We start from the raw sequence: 6898 nt of genomic DNA, 5'->3' as shown, positions 1-6898 counted from the left end.
GTTTGCTTTCATGGCTGAAGAATATCCCACTGTCACCCCTTAGCATCCACAGAGAATTCCCCCTCAGATACCAAAATCTGCTCATTTGGGATCAGAAGGCTGACTTTCTTTTCTTTTTTTCTAAATTGGATTGCTGACCTTCTTCCTAATTTCGAGAAGCTCTTTGTGAATCAGAGTTAGCCTTTGGTCTGTGATGACCTGCCACTATCTATCCCAGCTTGTGTATGTTTTTTGACTTTACTAGTAATTTTTTGTTACTTTTTTTTTTGTCTTTTGTCCTTTTAGAGCTGAACCTGTTGCATATGGAGGTTCCCAGGGTAGGGGGTCTAATCTGAGCTGTTGCTGCCGGCCTATGCCAGAGCCACAGCAACACCAGATCCGAGCCGCACCTGCAGCCTATACCACAGTTCTTGGCAACGCCACAGTTCTTGGTAATGCCAGATCCCGGCCCCACTGAGCGAGGTCAGAGATCGAACCCACAACCTCATTGTTCCTAGCCAGATTCGTTTACCGCTGTGCCAAGACGGAAACTCCAAACTTAAGCTTTGTCTTTTGAGGTAAGTGTAGATTCACATACCAGGGTAAGAAAATAATTCCGAGCCATCTTGTGTACCCTTTGCCTAGTTCCCCCCAGTGGTAATATCTTGTGAAACTGTAGGGCAATGCATTTGATTTTTTTGCAACATAAAATTTGTGTTTTTGTTTTAAAGGTGGTGTAATTATCAATCTTTATTTATTGCCTCTGGATTTTGACCCAGCCACAAAGCCCCTCTTGCAATACCTGTGTCACCACTAGAGAGCAGTTACTTCTATGAATCTTTTATATCTCGTCCAGCCGGGAAAAGAGATTTCTAAAGATATGCCCTGTTCCTCAGGAGTTGTTTCCTGTCTCACATGCTGACTTTTTCTCTTCCGACAGAACCTGCTTTTTGCAACCCAGCCTCTGATGCTGACCTGGGTCATACAGTTTCTGGCCACATGCAGCTGCATTCGGGGAGATGCTGGTGCCGCAGGCTCGTGACTCCACCCGATGGTGCCACCCACGAGCCCCTCCGCCCCAGAGTCTCAGCAATCGGGTCAGTAACTGGATGGGCAGGCATGCATGGCAGTGCCATGTCCAGTGTCAGCCCTTTAGCTCTGGGAGCCTCTTCCTCTCTCCAACTCACTGGAGATTCAGGGGCTTTGAAGTCAAACTCATCCCCAGGCTGTTATCGATCACCTGTCATTTCTGCTGCTTAAGCCACAATTACTGGGCTTCCTACACTTGACCTGTAATTGAATTTCCTTGGGAACTCAATGACAAGATTGATTCAGCCTAATTGAGTCAAAGATCAACTCTCCATGCCATTCATCTAGTCCCTGTCTCTGCCTGGGGCTTTCAGACGAGGCTATAAGACTTTCACAGTTTTTGTTTTAAAAGTCAAGGCCCAACTGACACCTCTTAAGTACCATTTCTTCAAGTGATCCTGTGGAACGCTGCCTTTCTTTGCCTTCTCCTCATCTTTGCCAGCCAGGAAACTTCTGTTTTTAAACTTGCTTGTAGGAGTTCCAGTCGTGGCGCAATGGTTAACAAATCCAACTAGGAACCATGAGGTTGCAGGTTCGATTCCTGGCCTTGCTCAGTGGGTTAAGGATCCCATGTTGCCGTGAGCTGTGGTGTAGGTTGAAGATGTGACTTGGATCCTGCATTGCTGTGGCTCTGCCATAGGCTGGTGGCTACAGCTCCAATTAGAACCCTAGCCTGGGAACCTCCATATGCTGTGGGAAGTGGCCCTAGAAAAGGCAAAAGGACAATAAATAAATAAATAAATAAACTTGCTTGTGTTCTCTTCACAAGAATGCTAAAATGCAATTTGAAGGAAACAAGTCTAGTCTTGTTCAAAAGTAGGTTTGGAAATGAGTAGGAAGTCGGCTTCTGGGCAGTTCAGGAAAATAGCAATCAATTTATTCCTTTTCAAATTTTCATAGTATGACTTGATAATAAAAAGATAACCCAATTTAAAAATGATTAAAAGATCTAAATAGACATTTCTTTAAAGAAGACATACAAATAGCCAACAAGCACATGAACGATGCTCACCATTTCTTGCTGTCAGGGAAAAGCAAGTCAAAATCTCAGTGAGATATCACTTCACACCCACTAGGATGACTCTAATCAAAAAAAAAAACAGGAGTTCCCGTCATGGCTCAGTGGAAATGAATCTGACTGGCATCCATGAGGACACAGGTACGATCCCTGGCCTCGCTCAGTGGGTTAAGGATCCAGCATTGCCATGAGCTGTGGGGTAGGTTGCAGATGTGGCTTGGATCCATGTTGCTATGGCTGTGGTATAGGCCAGTGGCTACAGCTCCAACTGGACCCCTAGCCCGGAACTTCCATATGCTGTGAGGTTAGCCCTGAAAAGACAAAAGCCAAAAAAAAAAAAAGATAACAAATGATGGGGAGGTTGTTGAGAACGGGAACTCATGTACTGCAGGTGGGAATGCAAATGGTACACAGCTGCTTTGGGAACAGTCTGGCAATTCCTCAAAAGGTTAAACATAGAGTTACTATATGACCCAGCAATTTCTTTCTTTCTTTCTTTCTCTCTTTTCTTTTTGTCTTTTTAGGGCTGCCCATGTGGCACATCAAAGCTCCCAGACTAGGGGTGAATCGGAGCTGCAGCTGCCGGCCTACGTACGCTACAGCCACAGTAACAGAAGATCTGAGCCGCATCTGTGACCTACACCACAGCTCAAGGCAACACTAGTTTCTAAACTCACTGAGCAGGGCCAGAGATCGAACCCACATCCTCATGGACACTAGCCGGGATCGTTAGTGTTGAGCCGCAGTGGGAACTCCTGACGTAGTGGTAACAATCCGAGGTATATGAAATGAAAACATATATCCGCACAAAAACTCACACACAAGTATCCACAGCAGTGTTATTCATAACAGCCAAAAAGTGGAAACAACCCAAGTATCCATTACTGACGAGTGGATAAACAAAATGCGAACCCTCCACACCTGCTCGTTCCACATCCCTGGAGTCACCCAACTGCAGATAAAAATATCTGGGGATATTATAAACCAGCTATAATGGAAAACATAAAAATCATTATTTAAAAAAAATACTTGGGGAAAAAAATTCCAGAAAGTTCCAAAAAGCAAAGCTTAAATTTGCTGCACACTGGTGTAACTATTTATATAGCATTTATACCATATCACAACTATTTGCACGGCATTTAAATGTATTAGGTATCATAAATAATCTAGATATGATTTAAAGTATATGGGAGGCTGTGTGTAGGTTACATACAAACCCTATACCATTTTACATCAGGAACTTAAGCATCTGTGGATTTTGGTCCTGGAACCAACATGGATATCAATAGATGACAATGGAATATTATTCAGCCATAAAAAATGACATACTATTTCATGCTACAACATGGAGGAACCCTAAAAGCGTTATGTTAGATGAAAAAAAGCCAGTCACAAAAGACCACATATTGTGCAATTCCTTTCATATGGAATGTCCAGAAGAGACAAGCAGAAGTAGAAACTAGATTAGTGATTTTTTTTAGAGTTGGAGGGATGGGGAGGTTGGTGGGTGATGGCTAAAGGGTACGAGGTTTATCTTGGGGGTGATAAAAATGTCCTAAAATTGATTGTAGTAATGGTTTAACAACTTTGTGAATGGATTAAAAACCACTGGATTGTATACTTTTAAATGGGTAAATTATATGACATATGAATTATATCTCATAAGGCTGTTATTAAAAAGAAGTTAGGACTGGGAGGGGATCTTCCTGAGGCAGAGTGTCTATATTTGCATATATCTTTTTTATTTTGAAACAAAAAAATCTAGTTAAGGGGGAAATACACTAGGAGGCAGAAAGTTTGTTTTCTATCTTAACTTGAACTTCTATATTAAAAAGGGGGGGGTACAGAATTAATAGAAAGTTCTAGGAGAGAAATCTAAAACTACTCAAGTGTTTACCAAGTATCTTATGACTGCTAAGATGCAAAAAGGTAAAACTTTCTAGAGAAGCAAAAGAAAATACTAATACTGGCACTCATTACCAAACTGTGCTGAAATAGTTTCTTAGCCTGATAAAGAGAATTCACCAGAAATCAGAAAGTAACATTATAATTTAAAAATTAACATCATACTATTAGAAGTAGTTCCATTAAAGTCAGGAATGGCAATTTTCACCACTTTTATTTCATATTATCTCGAAGGTTCTAGCCATCAAAATAAGTCCAGAACAATTGATAAAAGTTATAGTTTTTTTTTATTTTGCTTTTTAGGGCCACAACTGCTGCATATGGAGGTTCCCATGCTAGGGGTCGAATCAGAGCTGTAGCTGCTGGCCTACACCACAGCCACAGCAACTCGGGATCTGAGCCACGTGTGTGACTTACACCACAGCTTATGGCAACACCAGATCCTTAACCCACTGAGCAAGGCCAGGGATCGAACCTATGTCTTCATGGATGCTAGTCAGATTCGTTAACCACTGAGCCACAAGAGGAACTCCAAAAGTTATAATATTGAATGGAAGACAGCAAAAACAAAAATAAACAAATGGGACCTAATGAAACTTAAAAGTTTCTGCACAGCAAAGGAAACCCTAAACAAAATGAAAAGACAACCCACAGACTGGGAGAAAATCTTTGCAAATGAATCGACTGACAAGGGATTAATCTCCAAAATTTATAAACACCTTCTGCAGCTCCATACCAAAAAAACAAACAACCCCATCAAAAAATGGGCAGAAGATCTAAACAGACAGTTGTCTAAAGAAGACATACCGATGGCCAAAAAACACATGAAAAGATGTTCAACATCACTCACTATCAGAGAAATGCAAATCAAAACCACTATGAGGTACCATGTTACACCAGCCAGAATGGCCATCATCAAAAAGTCTACAGGAGTTCCCGTCGTGGCGCAGTGGTTAACGAATCCGACTAGGAACCATGAGGTTGAGGGTTCGATCCCTGCCCTTGCTCAGTGGGTTAAGGATCCGGCGTTGCCGTGAGCTGTGGTGTAGGTTGCAGACGCGGCTCGGATCCCGCGTTGCTGTGGCTCTGGCGTAGGCCGGCGGCCACAGCTCCAATTCGACCCCTAGCCTGGGAACCTCCATATGCCGCGGGAGCAGCCCAAGAAACAGCAAAAAGACAAAAAAAAAAAAAAGTCTACAAACAATAAGTGCTGGAGAGGGTATGGAGAAAAAAGAACACTAGCACACTGTTGGTGGGATTGTAAATTGGTGCAACCACAGGGGAAAGCAGTATGGAGATGCCTCAGAAAACTGAAAATAGAACTACCATTTGATCCAGCAATCCCACTCCTGGGCATCTATCCAGAGAAAACCATGACTCGCAAAGACACATGTACTCCAGTGTTCATTGAAGCACTATTTGCAATAGCCAAAACATGGAAATAACCTAAATGTCCATCGACAGAGGAGTGGATCAAGAAGATGTGGTACATATACACAATGGAATATTACTCAGCCATTAAAAGGAACGAAATACATTTTTAGCAACATGCATGGACCTAGAAATTAGCATGCTAAGTGAAGTCAGCCATACAGTGAGACACCAACATCAAATGCTTTCACTGACATGTGGAATCTGAAAAAAGGACAGACTGAACTTCTTTGCAGAACAGACACTGACTCACAGACTTTGAAAAACTTATGATCTCCAAAGGAGACAGTTTGGGGGGTGGGGGGATGCGCTGGGGGTGTGGGATGGAAGTTCTATAAAATTGGATTGTGATAATCATTGTACAACAACAACAAAAAATGCTATCAAGAGCAAAAAAAAAAAAACATTGAATGGAAGAAGCAACAATAAAATTCTCTACCTAGAAAATCCAAGAGAATCAACAGATAAATTGACCAAATACAAGAAAATATTTTAAAAGGTCAGAACCAAGATAAATATACAAAAATCAACTGATTTTCTGGGAACTTGGAGCAACCAGTTTGAAAATGGGCTTTGCCAGTCACCAATCTATAAGGGACTAAAAACCTCACCAGGATAAATGGAAATCATACATAAGTGTCTGCTTTATTATTATTATTACTATTATTTTTTGTCTTTTTGCCATTTCTAGGGCCGCTTCTGCGGTATATGGAGGTTCCCAGGCTAGGAGTCTAATCAGAGCTGTAGCCACTGGCCTACACCACAGCCACAGCAAAGCAGGATCCGAGCCACGTCTGCAACCTATCCCACAGCTCACGGCAACACCAGATCCTTAACCCACTGAGCAAGGCCAGGGATCGAACCGCAACCTCATGGTTCCTAGTCGGAGCCACGACAGGAACTCCATTAAGTGTCTGCTTTAAATGGTCTTGCAGCTACTCAAGTAGTTGCCCACTTCTCACCAGCCGAGTTCTGTCTCACGTCTTTTCATGAAATGACCAGTGCAGTTGATAACCTCCAAAGAAGGGAGCCCTCAGGCTGTGACCCCCACCCCTACACCTGCAAGCTGGGCTTCACGTCAAGTGGTGGGGCCAACTCTCTTCCCCTCTAACCAGGGCTGGCCTTACGAACTGGCTTGACCAATACACTGTGGCAGAAGCAATGCTTTGGGACTTCTAAGACCAGGTAATAAGACACCTTCCAGCTTCTATATAGGCCTCTTGGGACGCGCTCACTCTTGGCATGCTCCCTCTCAGAACCTAGCCATTTATCAGAAGTCCAAGCCCCACCAAGCTCCCAAACAATGGCCAGCATCAACTGCCAGCCATGAAAGTGCACCATCTTGGATGTCCAGGCTCGTTGGGGCCCTAGACGTGCCACCGCTTGACCACAAATTCTGGGCAAGAGCCACTCAGGTAAGTCAGTCAAGCCACAGCACCATGAGCAACAGGAATACATTTTAAAGCCATTAAGTTT

Source organism: Phacochoerus africanus, chromosome 14, assembly GCF_016906955.1.
Source record: "Phacochoerus africanus isolate WHEZ1 chromosome 14, ROS_Pafr_v1, whole genome shotgun sequence".
Lineage (NCBI taxonomy): Eukaryota > Metazoa > Chordata > Mammalia > Artiodactyla > Suidae > Phacochoerus > Phacochoerus africanus.
This window is presented reverse-complemented; position numbering follows the sequence as displayed.